This window comes from Engystomops pustulosus, chromosome 3, assembly GCF_040894005.1.
Source record: "Engystomops pustulosus chromosome 3, aEngPut4.maternal, whole genome shotgun sequence".
NCBI classification, from domain to species: domain Eukaryota; kingdom Metazoa; phylum Chordata; class Amphibia; order Anura; family Leptodactylidae; genus Engystomops; species Engystomops pustulosus.
The window spans coordinates 22,371,226-22,389,925 of NC_092413.1; the positions used below are offsets into that span (position 1 = coordinate 22,371,226).

General features: G+C 41.9%; 1 protein-coding gene and 1 non-coding gene across 5 annotated transcripts in view; both read left to right on the forward strand.

The window, feature by feature from the left end:
• CAMKMT (calmodulin-lysine N-methyltransferase) overlaps nucleotides 1–18,700 on the forward strand; it is a 265,839-nt gene that overhangs the window by 123,407 nt on the left and 123,732 nt on the right. The gene's annotated exons all lie outside the window — the stretch shown is intronic.
• LOC140123264 (U6 spliceosomal RNA) lies at nucleotides 17,441–17,546 on the forward strand. The gene has a single exon (XR_011854595.1). It is a non-coding gene; the product is annotated as a U6 spliceosomal RNA (small nuclear RNA).

An 18,700-nucleotide genomic window follows, 5' to 3' on the forward strand; every position in this document is an offset into this window, starting at 1 on the left:
CAGCCATTTTTGTAGGATACGTAATAGCAGGATGATCAGGAGGTACTCACTGTTCAAAAGAACGTTCTTCTTCCGTCTTCATTGTAGGCAATGTTTAATAGGATAGATACATGTCAATCACAGTATGCCTGACGCAGAGAGATTCCCTACGAACAGAATATGGGAAGATTTTTAATGGAAAGAGATTGCACCCCATCAAGGAAGTTTACCGGGGTAAGTACAATCCCCTAAAAGGGTCAGCCATATTGAATTTACCCTGGTAAACTGTAGGTCAAGTGACCAGCAGCCAAGTTAGCGACTTCCTTTGACTTCCGATGGGTCGGGGGGCCTTGTGCTAATTACTGTAGGGTCAGGAAGTAAGAGTTCTCCTCATGGAGATTTTGCCAAGTAAGTTGAGTGAAGACTTCTAGCCATTGATGCTCCACCCCGGGATTCTAGGAAATATGCAAACACGTTTTCCAGGGTGGGAAACAAAGCCTCATTTTGCTACCTTATAAGGCAGCCCCCTTAACACCAAGCATGACTTACAAGAAGCCTAACCAGTATATCTATTCCAGAAGGAACAGATTCCTAGTTACTGTATTCATGTACCCCTGTGAACGTCACTCCTATTTCACTGGCTGGATGGGTGTGCCAGGGACGCCCCAAAAACCAGTCAGTGGTGTTCCCAGAGATTGTATGCAAACACTCATGAGTGCACAGCCCTCTGACTTTCTAGAAGTCTAAAGGACATGGGTGTAACAGGATGTCCTGTAAGTGGCTGCTGGCGAGTCATGTGATTCCTACAGGCAACAGGGTACATTCAAAATGGCTGACCTTATTAGGTCATTGTATTTACATTGGCACTTATTTGTGGTCAACCCTATTACAGTTGAACTTTTACCCCTTCACCAAGGGGTGAAGCATCCTTTAATAGATGCTGTTTCTTTGATTCCTTCTTAGTTGTAGTTTTCTGTATAGCCCTCAACATTTCGGTACAATCCATATCATTATTTGAAATTCTCTACTGTCAGATGGCTGCTCCGGCCCTGGACCACCCATCTGACAATAATGAGTCTATTCAACATGTTGGGTACTGAAACTACCTTGAAAATGTATACAAGATGGGGGGGTCCTGTTCTGGTGAACACCTCGCACCACCAGTCTGTAGAGTGACACCGATTGCTCAGAAATAGGGAGAACCACAGAAAAAGTTGTAAACTAGGCAGGAATCAATTGAACAAGGTGGTATAAGGTTCTCTCCCATACTCGCTAGTAAATACTTAACTGGTATCTCTTTCTGTAGTTTTTGTAAAATATGTGGGGAAATCATTGTATAAGGAGGGAGGGTTTAACGTTTCCATGTGCTTTGGGTTGGCTTTGGTCTTAAATGTCCACCTCCGAGCTATTTGGGCTCTTGTCATGGGTGTTCCATTACATTACAGTAGAGTCTATTATAAGTGAAAATGGATTCACTGTGGCTTCACGTAGGTGACATCACATAGTTGTGAGCGTAGCCTTTAAAACCAGAAATAAGTCTTGTGGTGCCCTTTAGTTGCTTGTTTTTCTCTTTAAATCCCCTGTGGGGCTGGTTTTAGGAAAAAAAAGAGTATAAACCCCATTTCTGCTCCTTGTTACCCAATTGAAGTTCTGTGAGGTCAAAGGACCCTCTTCCGCCAATGGGTGTCCTCCTCGGAGCACGAGACGTAACTTCTGTTTTCCCGGTTACTTCAATTTCTTTGTTGTCCCCTGATACAAGTGGGCTACTCATTCAATGCAACAAGACCTACAGACCCCAGAACTTCTGGCAAGGCGCAGTCCCAAACTCTGTACCATAGGGAACCATCAAAAAGAGTACATATGCACTCTTTTTCCCCCAACTGAGGCCCCATAGAGGTTTTCCAGATTATCCTGGCCTAAATTTAGGACAGCCAATCTGGACATTTACAAACAAAAACTAAAAATTCTAATACATTAAGGGGAATGTTTGTGATATTTAATTTTTTTTTCCCCAGAGATAGCACCAAAACTGTTTAATGGTCAAACCTGGTATCACAGTTAAAAGAAACCTACCATGAGAAATCTACTATCGAAAGTAGATGTGATGGTAGATGCCTCCTGCCTCTACGCTAATCTGTAATTTAATATTCTTGAAACCGAACTAGTTAAAAACTTTATTTTAGATTACCTGCAGAGAGGCCATGGGGGGCGTGTAGTAGCCTTAGCTCCCAGTGCCGTTCTAGTACACACCCCAGAAGCCTCTGCAGCTAATTTACATATTACTAAAATAACGTTTTTAACAAGTTAAATTAGGTTCCAGGATTATTAAATTACAGATTAGGACAGAGGCAGGCAGGAGGAATCTACCATCACATCTACTTCTGATAGTAGATTCCTTATAGTAGGTTTCCTTTAAGCACTTTTGAGGCAGATAGGACTGAACTTCAATAATAAATGTGACCTTCAGACGGTTGTTGCACCATTTCCCCCCAAAAAATTTTCCTATTTCTCATTTCCAGGACTATTTTTTAAAATTAAAAACAGTGTAAGTCATTGTCTGTCGAGACAATAGTTTACTTTCATCTATATATTTTTTTATCGCGGGGATATAGATTCTTTTTTTTTTTCCACTTCTATTAAGAAATTTTTTTCTAAAGACTTTTATTAAAAAAAAAAAAAATCCTAAAACATTCCACAAATGTTATAATACTAAGACTATTCAGTCAGACATTGCCCTTTTTCTCCATTGTCCTGATATGAAGTGATGAGCGAGATAAAATATTTCTTTGGGTTTTTTTGTGTTTTTTTTTTTTACTTCTATTGATCCAAATCTTTATTGTAACCGAATATAAAAAAAAAAAATACTTAAAAAAAAAAAAAAAGCTCATTACAGTGAGAATTAAATGCCAGACAAACGCTTTCCCGGCACAATGGCCTGACTTATTGTCGTCTTTGTGACATGATCAGTAAAGTGGCATATTTTTTTTTTTTCTTCCTTCCCCGTAATTCGCCTCCGGGTGCCTCGTCGTTGACATTTATAGGCGATTTTGAGCCGGCGTCCAAGGTTATTTGCGCATAGAACATAGAAAGTATATATTGTATGGAACTGTCAGCTCCATTAATAAGAAACTTAAAATCCTCCAAGATATTAAAGAGGTACTTATTTTCGAAGGCGCGCCAAAGTTAGCAGGCGAGCCGCTAGGTCCACTTCTTCCCTGTCAAAGTGCTTACTCGCGGCACTCAAGAACAACATTCAAAGAAAGTGCTATTCACAGCCCGGGTCATCAAAATTGCAATTTAAGGCATTTAGCTAAGGTACAGAAGCAGGAGTTGTGCGCGGAGAAATGACAGTGTAAGGCAGCGTTTTCCGCAGCCCTTTAAGATCCGTAATATAAGGGCATAAATTGTCCGCAGGGAATTCGAGCAAGAAAATCAGAAGAAGCTAATACACAGAGAATCAAAGACTATTCCGACTCCCCGGAATGTGACCTACATGTTAGATATCTATAGGATACATATAGGCAGGGGATCTAATCAGATGAGAGTGAAGGAGGCTGGGAAGGATTATGGAATTATAAGACAAATTCAGACAAATAATATTTCAATGTAGGTTCAGACGGGGAGGGGGGTGGGGGGACGTGCTCAGGATTAAGAAGGGTCAAGATGTGATTACGGCCCATCAAAGTATTAACATGCATAATACAGAATCAATAGCGTGTATTATGTTAGGGGGCCAGGACAAGATTTTGGATGAGGCTTTTGTTCTGTCTTGTTATGAAGAGAAGATGTCTGGGTTATTATCAGATTATGGATATTTAAAGGGGACTGCAAAAGGTCCCTAAGTGTTTTTCGAGGTCAAGTTGCGGATCCAGATTAGGATGGGAATATTAGGTGTAAAAGGCAAGTATATTGTAAAGAGGTTTGATTTAGGATAATATCCGATGTTCATATCGTCTTCTCCGGATTCTGCCGTATACTGGAATAGAAAGTCACTGGACCTGCATTGTCCATGCATTTAACTGAGCTGGAGATTCCTACACATAGGAAAAATGCTCAGATTGCACATTTTGCTCTATAACATGCTGCCTGCAGATGGGACATTATGTACAATCTGCTCGGCTCCTCCTGCTCTATAACATGCTGCCTGCAGATAGGGAACTATCTATAATTTGCTCAGCCCCTCCTGCTCTATAACATGCTGCCTGCAGATGGGACACTATGTACAATCTGCTCGGCTCCTCCTGCTCTATAACATGCTGCCTGCAGATGGGACACTGTACAATCTGCTCAGCTCCTCCTGCTCTATAACATGCTGCCTGCAGATAGGACACTATGTACAATCTGCTCCGCTCCTCCTACTCTATAACTTGCTGCCTGCAGATAGGACACTATGTACAATCTGCTCGGCTCCTCCTGCTCTATAACATGCTGCCGGCAGATAGGACACTGTACAATCTGCTCAGCTCCTCATGCTCTATAACATGCTGCTTACAGATAGGACACTATGTACAAACTGCTCCGCTCCTCCTACTCTATAACATGCTGCCTGCAGATAGGACACTATGGGGGTCATTTACTAAGGGCCCAAATCGCGTTTTTACGGCGATTTACCTGAATTTTTCCGTTTTGCTGCGATTTTCCCTGAATTGCCCCGGGATTTTGGCGCACATGATCGTATTGTGGCGCATCGGTGACGGCATGCACGCGACGGAAATCGGGGGGCGTGGCCTTACGAAAACCCGATGGATTCGGAAAAAAACGCAGCATTTACAAAAAAAAAAATGACGCTTGACACGCGCTTACCTGCACCAAGTAATAGAAGGTGAACTCCAACGGACTTCAGCGGACCACGGCGCAGCAGCGACACCTGGTGAACATCAGCACATGGACCTTAGTGAATCCCGGCCGGACCCAAATCGGCGTCGGAGAACCCGCCGCTGGATCGCGACTGGACCAGGTAAGTAAATCTGCCCCTATGTACAATCTGCTCAGCTCCTCCTGATCTATAACATGCTGCCTGCAGATAGGACACTATGTACAATCTGCTCAGCTCCTCCTGCTCTATAACATACTGCCTGCAGATAGTACACAATGTACAATCTGCTCAGCACCTCCTGCTCTATAACATGCTGCCTGCAGATAGAACACTGTGTACAATCTGCTCAGCTCCTCCTGCTCTATAACATGCTGCCTGCAGATAGGACACTATGTACAATCTGCTCAGCTCCGCCTGCTCTATAACATGCTGCCTGCAGATAGAACACTATGTACAATCTGCTCAGCTCCTCCTGCTCTATAACATGCTGCCCACAGATAGGACACTATGTACAATCTGCTCAGCACCTCACGCTCTATAACATGCTGCCCACAGATAGGACACTATGTACAACCTGTTCAGCTCCTCCTGCTCTATAACATGCTGCCTGCAGATAGGACACTATGTACAATCTGCTCAGCTCCTCCTGCTCTATAACATGCTGCCTGCAGATAGGACACTATGTACAATGTGCTCAACTCCTCCTACTCTGTAAAATGCTGCCTGCAGATAGGACACTATGTACAATCTGCTCAGCTCATCCTGCTCTATAACATGCTGCCTGCAGATAGGACACTATGTACAATCTGCTCAGCATCTCCTGCTCTATAACATGCTGCCTGCAGCTCAGACTGCATGTTTCATGGTACTGGTTTCCTATAAGGTGTTAATGCCTTTTTTTATCATATTGCTGTGTTTTTCTTGATACATGGACACGTTGGGCCTCATTGTTGTGCGGCCTCCTGAGTGGCGCAGGTTTGAGGCGCAGCTGAAATGACCTTGTTTTCTTTGAATTGCTGACAGGTCCCTCCATACAGAAGATGACACACGGAGTAGTTCATTAGATTGTGGTGTTAAGACGGTGAAACATTGTAATTTGAGCGGCTTGTTTTCTTTTTGTTTATGTATCGATCCCAGGTGGAATAACATCGGAGAAATGGCTTTCTCCTATTTATACAAATACCGTGTTTTATCCTTGTTTTTGGCCTCTCACATCTCTCGTCTCATTGAGATGTTAACGTTGGTTATTATCTGGGGACAATATGATATCAAATAGAAAGGCAGTGGAGCAGCAGAGCTGTGATTATCATCTAGAGTCTGATAATGAAGGAATGAAGCTGATGGGTGTATATAACGCAGTACACTGATTATTCCCATCAATCCTTGTCTATACTGTGCCTAAAAATCTCTATACGTGACAATATTACACCATACACTCTCAATAGTGGCTTTTGGCCAACAGGTATTCCCTTCAGCTCCTGTATACACATGCATGCTCAGTTATAGAGAATCTTTCTGCGGTTATGAGGTAGCAGCTTGGGAAGATTTGTGGTGGTACTTTATTACTATATCTTTGTGTGCGTTGTTAGTAGCTGCAGGACTGTGAAAAATGAATCTTTTCCCCAGGATTGTAACTGTGGTGCACTGGCGTGTGAGATCACTTTAATGGAAATCTACCATCAAAGTCAAACTTGGGCCTCCTGCCCATGCGGCCGGGTGCAGGAAAGTGGAGGGGTGAGCGCTCCTTACCCCTACCGAGCTGAGTGTCTCGGTCATGGTGACCGGGTGCCATAGACCTCTAAGTGGGCCATGATCTGTCCGCCAGTTTTATGGACCACGGCCCCCATAACTTTCCGGTGCACCGGGCCTCACTCATAGATACATCCACCTTGACTTCGGTTATCGTCTTATATTTGTTATTCATGGCCTCCTTCCTTCTAAAAATGAAGTTTAAAAATTATGATAATTAGCTGAATGACTCTGGGGTCGTTTCCATTTCCAAAGCCCCGTCATGCGCAGGTTCTTACAGTATGCAAAGAGCCCTTCCCCCTCCTACTATATGAGACTACATCAGGCAAAGGGTGGGATATGTACCGAGGGAGCAGCAGAGTGAGATGTGAGACAGTGTAACAGCTTGTGAAGCTTCACCACGGCGCTGGTAACACTCCAGGAGCACCTCAGGCTCATTAGCATAATTTTTAAAGTAGGTTTTAGAAGGAAGAAGGCCATGGATAACTAATATAAGAAGATTTGCTAAAGTCACGGTGCAGTAACTCATAGCAGAGTGCATGGGATAAGGAAAACATTGCCTCTTTTTGTTACCTTGACACCGAGAATGACTTTCACAAAGCCTAATGACATGATGTGGGACTAAAGGAAATCAACCACGCAAAAAACATTAAAAAAACCTTCAAATACTCACCTCCACTAGTCTTGACACACCAGGATCACCTAGAAAAGTAAGTTAAAATTTTTCAGCCCGGAGCACGGGAACAAGATATCCGGCACTCCAGTCTGCTAATTATGCATTCCCCCGTACCTCCCTGTCCCAGGCTGTGAAATGGGGGAGTACAGGATAGGCATGCAGGGTCTTGAACAGGGTACAATGAACTGGCTCAGATTACAGGTTGAGGGTTTCCAATCTGTCAAGATACAATGTTCAGGGTTCCAATTCTGTCAGCATACAAGGATGAGGTTGGGGTACAGGGTTCCAGATCAGGCAGGATACAGTTTTCTAGATGAGATAAGATAAAGGGTTCCATATCTGGCAGGATTCAGGGTTCCAGCTCAGACAGTATACAGGGTCAGATACAAATTCAGGGTTTCAGGTCCAGCAAAACCAAAACAGACCATAGTACTACAGGTCAATAGAGAAAGTATAACCAGTACTGAGTGAACTGGAGGTTAACTAGTTATCCACTTCCTGGACCCAAACTGACATATATATATATGAAAGTAACTTTTTTACTTTATATATGGAAGTAACTTTTTTACTTTATATATGAAAGAAACTTTTTTACTTTATATATGAAAGAAACTTTTTTACTGTATATATGAAAGAAACTATTTATTGGCAATAAATAAAAAGCAAGTGAAACAAGCCTTGCTCTCGCCAGTAGTTTCAGTGTTCGTCTGCAATGCCCAGGTGTTGGTGAGTGTAACAGACCATCTACCATAGTCTCCATGGACCTCATCTTGGAATGCAAGGATAGGGAATGCTGCAGAGAGGAGCTCACTACAGCGTCAGACAGGAGAACTTATCTGCCTTGCCCGACCCTAGTCTTCGGATTTAGGGTTGGATCCCCGGGCAACCAAATTGTATGCACCAGGACTGATAGATTCACTTTAGAATTAAATCTGTGAAATGCTGTATTTTTGTTAATCACATTGAACTATAGAATGTTTTATTTTGTCATCCTGAGTATATTTAAGAATCTTTTTTTTCGTGGGAATACTCCTTCAAGGGATCTAAAAGTTTGTTCCAGTATCCTGTAGCCACCCATGGACTAGGGGATTTTTAAGACCGACATTTAAAACCCCATTGTTAGTAACCCCCCACCCCAGCCCTGTATATACTGCCTATACATGCTTCAATATATTGCCAGGACCTTTTCCTGCACATGAAATTGAGTCTCCATGCATTCAGACTATTAGACACGAATTGGGACAGCACATTGTGGAGAAAAAGTACAAGTCCTATACATTATATTTATATTGTATATACATGATGGTTTAGGTTGTGCTTGTATTTAATACAAAAGGATTATACAGATTTCAAAGTTATTACAGTCCTCAATATCAATTTAGGGCGATTTATGGCAAATACAGAACTCATGCAGCCAGGATAATTTTCTCTTTTAACAGGATTACCCTTCAATCAGGTATTTATTTAATCCACCGTAAATCTATTTAGGAGAAGCCGTAATAAATGTGAGGTTTACACTGAAACACAGGCCTCTGAAATGAATACTTTTAAACAATTCCTTTAATGTTAATATATTGCCTTACATGCCCGTTGAGTTTGAAATTATTTGAAGGATATTGTGTCATTCTGGATAGCAAAGTGCATCTGGCGTATCTGAGCCGGCCCGGGTTTAGATAAGCGTTTTGTACTTTACTCCTTAATCTTATTCTCCCCGTTTTGGTTTTCACTGTGATATTATCAGTTTTTGCCTCAATCTAATTGTTAGATATGGGTACTCTATAGTCTGTCGATGTGAATGCCTTTTTAAAGGGTATTCCTCTGAGAGAAAACGGAATAGGGTCCGAAGTGGGTTAAAGGGTATAGGTCATCAAGAATAGACACAATAGATCTTACTCACTGCACCTTTGTTGACTTTAATAAGCCTCCTCCCACCTTAAAAATCGTTCCCCATATTTTTTCTGCCTTTGTCTATGTTCACCCCGCCCACTAGTGTGTTGCTCTCCTCCCACCAAATCTTTGCCCCGCCCATTAGGGGGTGCCTGCAAAGATCTGCAGTTTCCCACATAGTACGCTTTGATGAATCCACCAAGCAAGTGAGAGGGACAACATTCTGGTAAGGACAGGGAGAGGACTTCCTGTCTGTTGAAGGTTTGGAGAGACTCAGACCTGTCAGTCAAAAGAAGTAGGCGGGGTTCACTGGCAGCCTGGGAGAAAACTTGACTCTTCTATTCAGAAGTTGATTCATGTCTACTCGTGGCTGTAATTTAAGTACAGAAGCTCAGTGGTAGGTAATTATAGTTGATATGGGTAAGACTTTCAGCCCTTTACCAGTTTACTGGTGTGAGAAGGTAAAATTCTGTTGACAGGTCTTCTTTAAGTAAATATTTTAGTAAAATTTTCAAAATGTACTTACCAGATTTCTTCTTTCTGGTTTTTTGTTTTAAAATACCTAGCTAGCCGATCACAGCTTCTTTTAATCAAGCCTATTGGGCATATAGGAGGCCCAGAAATGGCAATCACGTCTGGGCCTAATCCTTAAGGGAGCTAAAATTCTTTTCCAGCATCCTCCAGGCACCTGCAGTTATACAGTGAACAGTGCCTGAAGCTGTGGGCTCCTCCCAGATTATAGGATCCACATTAGGAGCTGTAGTTCCCCTATACCGCCACCAGGTAGTGGATGGAGCCACCTTCTTCTGGATCTTCCCCAGGTATAGGTCCCCCTCTATAGTGTACCATCTACTTGGTTTTGGCTCCAGGTGTCAGACCCCAATGGATCAGGGCCTAATGGCATTATCAAAATGTGTTATTGGGTCAGACATCCCCCATGGGGAATCTTAAAGCTTGTCACAGAATAAGAGTCCATTTCATTTAATTGATCTAAAAGTCTGCTCAATCCTGGATCTTGAATCGACAATCGGTTCTACTCGGAGACGACCTCTTTTACTGTCACCAAGTTGTGCCACCCAATTGACTGCCCAAATATGGATCTGTTAATGGCAACATATGCACATATTTTCTGACAGGTCTGTATATCAGTCTATTCTGCTCTTCCTCTTTTTTAACGTGTGCCTCCAGATCGGACTACATTTTCCATGTGACATTTCCTACCTAAAATTGAAGATTTGTTATTTACAAATGCCCCATTTGGCAGATTAATCACTCTCCACGAGAGTCAAATGCTTTTGAAGTGCTGTTTAGTATATGTAAGTGCATCCTCCTGCTCATCTTACTAAGGATTTCCTAATTTAAAGGGACTTGTCCTCGTGACATGGATCAAATGTCCCCGGCTTTACTTTATCCAATAGATTTTCACTTGAGTAACATTAGCTCTTCCAGTGATCAAAGAGATCTTTTATCCGTCCATCTTTTACAATCTCTTTACCTTCCTTGTCAATGTCTTATAGCTTTCCTCCTGCCACATCAGTAGATGGAACTAGGAAGCCATTCAAAGACCTGCCTAAAATGCCCTTTACTTGACTCAAATTGAATGAATATCTGGCTGATGCAATGACGTTTCAATACCTTTTGGAGTTCAGGCCAATGGTCATCTTAGAAAAAAGCTACGGAGGGGCAACAATATTAAAAAATTGCTAGTTCTTAGTTTGGTTCACTAAGAACCTATTTATACACATAGGACTACCCATTTAACTACTCAGTATTGTCACATTGTCAGCAGTAACCCCCTAGCCCTAAAATAGAAAATGCTTGTTAGATTGCTTGAGGTCGGAACATTAGGTCTCTGACCCAAGTGGGGTCCTGGGTGCCTTTGTGTGAGTGTATCATTTTTCCATTGGGTACACAATGCCCCCCATTAGTAGTGTGGATAGTCTATATGTCAAGTGGATTTGAACCAGCGTACGGTGGCATTTCTAGTCGGTTCTTTACCACTGTGCTATTTGGCCTGATTGTTTTTACCTGCCAAATTTAGTACACCAGGCCCTAGTATCCTTTCATCCTTTTCCTTACTATCTGCAAAGATCTTTGTATCCAGAAAGAGAGAAGTTGTCGGGTCCGGAGCTAGTCCGGAGAAGCTGGCCATCAGCGGAAGGCAGGGACTTGCTTAGCCTTAGAGTAAGGGACAGTTTCCCTTCCCTTTTTCCCTAGTTCTTGCTGCTCTTTATACGGTTTTCGGATTCCTTGAAAAACATGACAATAAGGCATTGATCAATAGTTGAACAGATGTCAACACTTCACCAATGAGCTGCTTTGGGTTGCCGTTAATTTGACGCAGAAGGTAGTGGACTCCATGTAGATGTTTGAAGTCATACCTAAAGATCTTGCTCTCGATGGGATACATGTCAGAAGTTGCACCTTTCGGTACAAACTGTTTCCTGCTTCGTTCTCTAAATTATTATCTGACTATTTGCAGGCCCTGAATACCAAAAAGAAGAGTTGCAAAAAAGTATTTATAAAAAAATGTCTTTTATTAATGTTATACATAAACCAAAATGCAAGTATATACATCCCACATGGGGAAATCAATGACATACAGGGGAAACATTAGTCCCAGATGGAAAATGGGACATACACAGAGTACTTAAGGCCCCCTCCTTTTTCCTGACTGTCCTACGGTCAAACAAGTGCCCATGAGAAGTGATTCAATACGTCCAACCATGGGACAAGTAGTGGTAAGGTGACTATAACAAAGTGAGACCAGTAGTTAGGAGAAACCGGAGGTACCTTCCAGGATTAAAGGTTCATAAAAAAGTATCTTTGCAAGACACACTTACCCATAGGCATAGTAGCGGGCAGACCGGGAACTGTCAGGTGGGGAGGCCAGATGAATTACCCCGACACGCGTTTCGCACAGTGCTTCGTCAGGAGGTATTTGCAGGCCCTGCTCTAAGCTGGTGACGACTGGATGACGGTCCCTACTCCTAGTTCATGCACAGAATAGTCAAGCAGGATAAGATAGACAAAACAGAAAAGTCAGGCAATCTGGGTCAAAAACCAAGATAGCGGCGAGGCACAAAATTATAAGGCAATAGAATAGTCAAAAATACAAGCAGTGATCAGTATCACAGTAAAAGACAGAAGAACAGACACTGAATGAAGTCCCAGTTAAGTCTGTTGACTAGCACATGTGACAAACCCCCAGCTCAGAGACACGGCAAGATGTCAATCATTCAGCCCTCGGCAGGAATGTATTTATTCTATTTTTGAGATTTGAGAATATTTTAGCTAAAAAATAAATGTTAATGAACCTTATTCAGTCCCCGCCTTTAGAATAATTTAATAGTATAACATTTCCCTCATTTACTTACAACGAGTGTATATTAAACAAAATCTCATCATTACAAATTTCACAATAAAATACATATAGGAGTTATTACCGCTCTAATATTCAGCTATAAGAAGGAAAAAAATAAAGCTCAATTATGAAATAATGTCACCGTCCTTATCTCCTCAATTATGTTTAATGTAAACACAGTGAAAGCCGAAGAAGTCATAATTACACAAATGTATTAAATCCAATATCCAGGTTGGTCTGGCTCGGGAGCTAGTTAGCGTATGCTCGTGTTTCAAGAGAAATAATTAGACTTGAGTGGGATCAGTATTTCTTAAGTCTCTGTACAGACAAGGGTGCAGGTGACTTCAGGATTAATAGAGCAGAAAAGGTTGAGTCTTAAGACGTATCCTCCTTTCATTTCGTGACCTCAGCTGTGTCTCTAAGAAGCCTCTCAGGAATCAGTGTATTAAGGCATTAGGCGGTATGCTGAGAAGACAAATATATTACACGCGCTATATGCTAGAGTATTAAGGGGTCTCTTAAAGTGATGGTTGACATATTTAGGGATCTACCTAGCTGCTTTCATTTAATATAGGACCATGTAGATTATTTGAAATGAATTGGTTAAAGAGGTTGGCCACTTGTGTGTGTAAGTTTGGGGTGCAGGATATGAGGTTATTTACCAATATACATCTAGTAATAATTCTGCTCCGCTTTCTTGATATGTAAAGTGAAGCCTCCTGTCTTTTACCTCATCAGCCGGACATTAATGACCATAAAATGGCCACAGATGGATGGTCATGTGATCTCTATCTGTCCATGAGCAATCGCCCTGCCAGGACCTTATGATAGTATTCATGAACATAAGATCAAGGTACTGGCAGGGAAGAGATCACATGACCCTCCATCTATGGCCATTTTATGGACAGGAATGTATGGCTGATGATGATGTAAAAGACTGGAGATTCCACTGTCCCGAAAAGGCTGAATTTCATGGTTTTTCGATATAAGGCTTCTGTGATCGGCTCAGTTTTGGGATGAAAGAAGATAACAGAAACCGTTGATGGTGGGATATATGTTGGATGAATCCGAAGTCAGGTAAATTTGGTTTGTGGTTCAATGATTATTTAGGTTCTTCTCCAAATTTCCTGATACACGTGTATGCTCAACCTGGCCATGTGAATGTATTCTAAATGGACAGATGTCAGCTGGATCTCGGCAAATCCAGCGGAAAATGACATGCATGCACGGGATTTGCCGAGAGACGGCTGATGTCATCAGCTTTCTGGCAGGGGAGGAGCCAGGCATAAGAGCCAAAGAAAGAAATTAGCAGCTGATGGAGCCAGAAGGGGCTTCTGTGATCTACAAAGGACCCCTGAGGCTCATTTGCATATATTTAATAATTTTTTTTTCATTAAAAATAAGCCATAAACCGCAAAATCAAGAACAGGTCCTATTTCAGGGGGCTCACGCCAGTGCGCTACTATGCTTGGGTTAATACTACAAAATCCATGTGGTTGATTTCCTTTGAGAAACAGGCAATGCAGAGTACAGTACAGTTAGGTTTTCAGTCTTTGGTTTAAAACTGAATGAAGTCATAAAAGATGATATGCTTTAGGCAGGTTAGAAGGCATTATGAAGCGATTTAGAAAAGTGCTGAAAGTTCTGGGTCAAAATAATATGTATTTTGCAATTTTTTTTATATATATAACTGGTCTGCCTATGTCAAAATCTGTTGTAAAGTTTTAGGTAAAAGTTATGGCACACACAAAAATAGACTCTTAGGGCTCATTCACACGGATGTTACGGGGGCCGTGATCTGGTTGTATGATTTGCGACCAGATCATGGCCCCCATAGACTTTTATGGCTCCCGGGGACCTTGCGGTGAGCACACGGTACCGGACAGCCAACGAGTCGGGCGGCCATTCGTCTGTCTATGGAGGGAGGAAGGGTAAAGATTACTTAACCCAACCCCCTCCTCCTCCTCCTGGACCTGTGCTCACCCGGGATACAGTCTGGGAAAGCACATGGCCTTATTGTATGAGACGGGCCTAAGGATTTGGAACCAGGAGCAGAACTTACAAAGCCATCTCACACACCTACAAAACCCCAGTAGCAGTAAAACTATATGGATTTGCATAAGGCATCACTATATACGACCACACATGTATGACAGCTGGAGTCAGATTTTTCTACCATGAACATTTATTTCCTATCCCAAGGATAGAGGGTTTCTTTGATTCCATAAGGTCTGTCCACTAGGATGCATAGGATAAAGGGACCTCAAAGAGTTTACACACAGTCCCATAAAGGCTCTAAATATAGCTCTTGTCTGAAATGGACACCAATCCTCGATTACACACTCGAGGACATGTTCTAATGATTGCTGAGACCCTGAATGAAACGATTATTCTCTATCTTGTGTTTGTTGTAGGAAAACCCAACTTGACCAAGGCCAGGAACCAAATTAAACATATATACAGGCAGTCCCCGGGTTACGTGCAAGATAGGTTCTTTAAGTTTGTTGAAGTTGTAACTGGTATATTTTAGAATTGTAACTCCAGACAAATTTTTTTTATCCCTTTGACAATTTGATAATCAAAATTTTGTACTGTCATGGTAACAAGGATTATTAATAAAGCTTCATTACAGACACCTTACAGCTGATCATTGCAGTCTGGGACTATAGTAACATCCAGAGAGCTTAACCAGAGGTCACAGCGGACAGAGAGGTCCATCCATAACAAGGGGTCGTATGTAAGTCTGGTGTCCTTATGTCAGGGACCACCTGTATTGCCTTTAAAATGTTAAAGGGAACCTACCACCACGATTCTACCTATAAAGGTAGATCGGGTGGTAGGTGGATGTAAGGGACATGAGGATAGCTCTTTTTAGAGCTAATCCTCACATTCCCGCTAATTTTTAATAAACTTTATTCCCTTAATATGTAAATTTAGTTATGCGGCTACTGGGGCATGGAGTAGCCGGGCACGAGGCTACACGGCACGGCTACTCCACACCCCAGTAGCCATGTTACTCCTTCTACCCTGTTCTGTGCGATGCGCAGCTCAGCCGCCGTCCTGTGTTCTGCGCATGTCGGACGAGGGTGCGCAGCTATGAGGAGCTGCGCGCCGCACACAACAGGGTAGGAGGAGTAACGTGGCTACTGGGGCGTGGACTAGCCGCGCTGTGTAGCCTCGTGCACGGCTACTCCAAGTTAGCGGGGACGTGAGGATTAGCTCTAAAAAGAGCTATCCTCACGTCCCTCACATCCACCTACCACTCGTTCTACTTTTATAGGTAGAATCGTGGTGGTAGGTTCCCTTTAAGTGGAGAAGCATAAGGGAGATATTGTGAAGCCTGTGCTTTATAGTAATAGAAGGTTACATTTCAGCATATGGGATATTTTGGGTATTATTTTTGCCATGAGGATGATGAAGTCAGGAGAGAGGGTCTTATTATATACAAATCTCAGGAATTAGCTATCATAACATTTGCAGAAGCTCGAGAAATAAGCCGTACACATCGACGGACAAAGACAATTTTGGTGACTTTGGGAGTGTGGCTGTCATGAAGCTTAGATCATAGTCGTGGAGAAAATGATAAATCGCTCTCGTGCCTGTCACATTTATCACAACCACATTATTCCTGTCAGGAGTGTGAAAATAATTAGGTCAAAATACTGACACAATGTAATGGAGTATGTAAGATGTGAAATTCACATATTGGGTGGAATCTGGCAGCAGAAACCACCCGTCAGTCACAGACGATGATTTTGGAGTAAAGGCTGATATACAATTTTTGGAATTCGGGAAAGAAGAGGTGAAGAGTTGAACCACCGATATTGTTTTTTTTTTTTTTTTTTTCTTCCATGCGCCACAATGTGCATTTCCAACAAAGAAGAGTATTTGAAGTCAAAGAGGTGGTTGAGTGTAAAGTGCTGCAATTTGCTCTCTAACACTTGCTTTAATTCAAGGCAGAGATGAATGTATTGACCTGTATAACATGTCCTTAGATCTAGCTGCCAGCCAGAAGATCGGAATCTCATCGGGAAGACTTGTCATCTTGAATACATATCACTTGTTTCTTAGCAACATTTATATATATATTATTGAGAAAGTCTCCAGTGTGCAGGAGCTGATACGTTGCATGGACACTTTGGACTTCACATCTTTTTCAATTTTGGAATACTGCCAATCTTTACTTTTTGTATATTGATGGGCTGAGTCAAACCCTTGGGCGTTGCACCCACTCACAGTATATTATTTTTGGTGCTGCTTTCCTATTATATATATTTATGATAAAATGTTCCAATGTGGTTTATTTTTGCAGTTGGTAGAAGTCTAAGGAGGTGCTTACCGAGATCTTTGAGGCCTCATTCACATGACCGTAACGGGGACCATGTTCTGGGTACACAATTTGCGGCCCCCTTTGAGTTCCATGGCACCGGGTCGCGGTGCAGTGAGACACCATATGAGAGGTGGGACATGTACTATATTTAGGCAGCTTTGCGGCCGATTGTCTTTCAATGAAGCGATCACTTCTTCACCCGTTCCCGTGCTTGCCCGGCATCCACACATGACCATGTTAATAAGGCCTAACTAGTATTCCTGGACCCAACAGATATAATTATTCTGGGGTCTCTCCCTCCCTAGGAAATAGACTATTGCCTCAAATGTGGGTTGTCTTCTGATCAATATGAGATAAGCAGGGGTCCAACACATGGCTGTATGCTTTTGTCGAGGCACCCTGGTAATGACATGTTTATTCATCATCTGGTCTTTTTTCAGCTCATTCCCAATGAAATGTATGGGGCTGTTCTGCAATACTATGCACAACAAGTGTAGAACAACCCCTTTTATATTGGATTTCTAGCAAAGATCCATAAAAATTATTTAACAAATTGCTAATTTTTATTATGTTAAAAATTTTCTGTTTATTTTTTTTTTAACACCTTAACGGTGGCCCGTATGAAGGATATATGTAGAGGTTCTTGCTACGGCAGCACTTATACTAAATTTGGAACAATACAGAAAAGATTAGCATGGCCTCTGTGCCAGAGTGACACACAAATGTGTGAAGTTGGCATATTTTTGTTTTTGAATACTGGCTAAGATTTGTAAAAGTAAAAAACACCCCCTCCACCCCACATAATAGAAAAAAATAACATGTATGTATTGAGGGAGCTCAAAGAGTCCCCTCTCTACAGGGGGGTGTCTGTTAAAAAAGCATGGAGCATGGGAGAGTGCGGTGATGTCAATGAGGAGGCATGCATAATTAGCAGCTCAGAGCAACGGACATCGCATCCCCGTGCTTCGGGCTGCTAATTCTAAGGTGTTTTTTTTAGGTGATCCTGGTGTGTCAAGTTTAGTGATGGACACCGCCAGAATCAAGGTGAACAGGAGAAGAGGTGAGTATTTGTAGTTTAGTATGTCTACCAGCTAGTGGTAGATTTCCTTTAAGTTGAATTTGTATGTAAGTCAGAGCAGGAATATTTTATAAGTGTAATTCCAGACCAATTGTTTTGTCCCTACAGCAATTGAATTTTGAAAATTTTGGGTTGTTATTGGAATAAGGATTAACAATAAAGCTTCATTGTAGACATCTTACAGTTACTTACAGTTATTGGTAACCTGGGGCTAAACTTCAAGAAATTTCCAGCATCCATAGCTTCAGTAGAGGTCACGGTGGGCAGATAGGAGTCGTTTGTAAGTCGGGGACTGCCGATATAGAGAGGACATGACCTCGAAAAAGTATAGTTTGTTTTTATATAAAATTCCATTGGTCGCCGATAATGTCAGCCGAAACATTTACCTATACAAAATCTAGACATCTCCCTTTCTCCGATGACATATGTGAATAAAAAGAGCCGACTGTCACAATATTGAATTTATTTAAATTATCTGTTTCAAGTAGATCTGGCGCGCGGGTCTGGCAATAATCATACTTATATCAATCTATATTGCATGACTTTTGTTATCGGTAAAAATAGTGCTTTTCAGTAAATTGTCACTTATTATTGTTCATTCACGGCCACTAACATCGGAAAAAAAAAAACACAAGAGAAAAGCGCTCCGGCTACGGTGTCAAAAGAAGAAGGACAATTTTGTGTTTTCTTTTGATGCTGTTTGTTGATATCTAGACCACTGCAGCTTGATTGCCTAACATTAAACCTATAATAACGGTGCAATCATAGAAGTATCATCATGAATGCCTTTGCAATAGAAACAACATTTACACTGCTGTAGA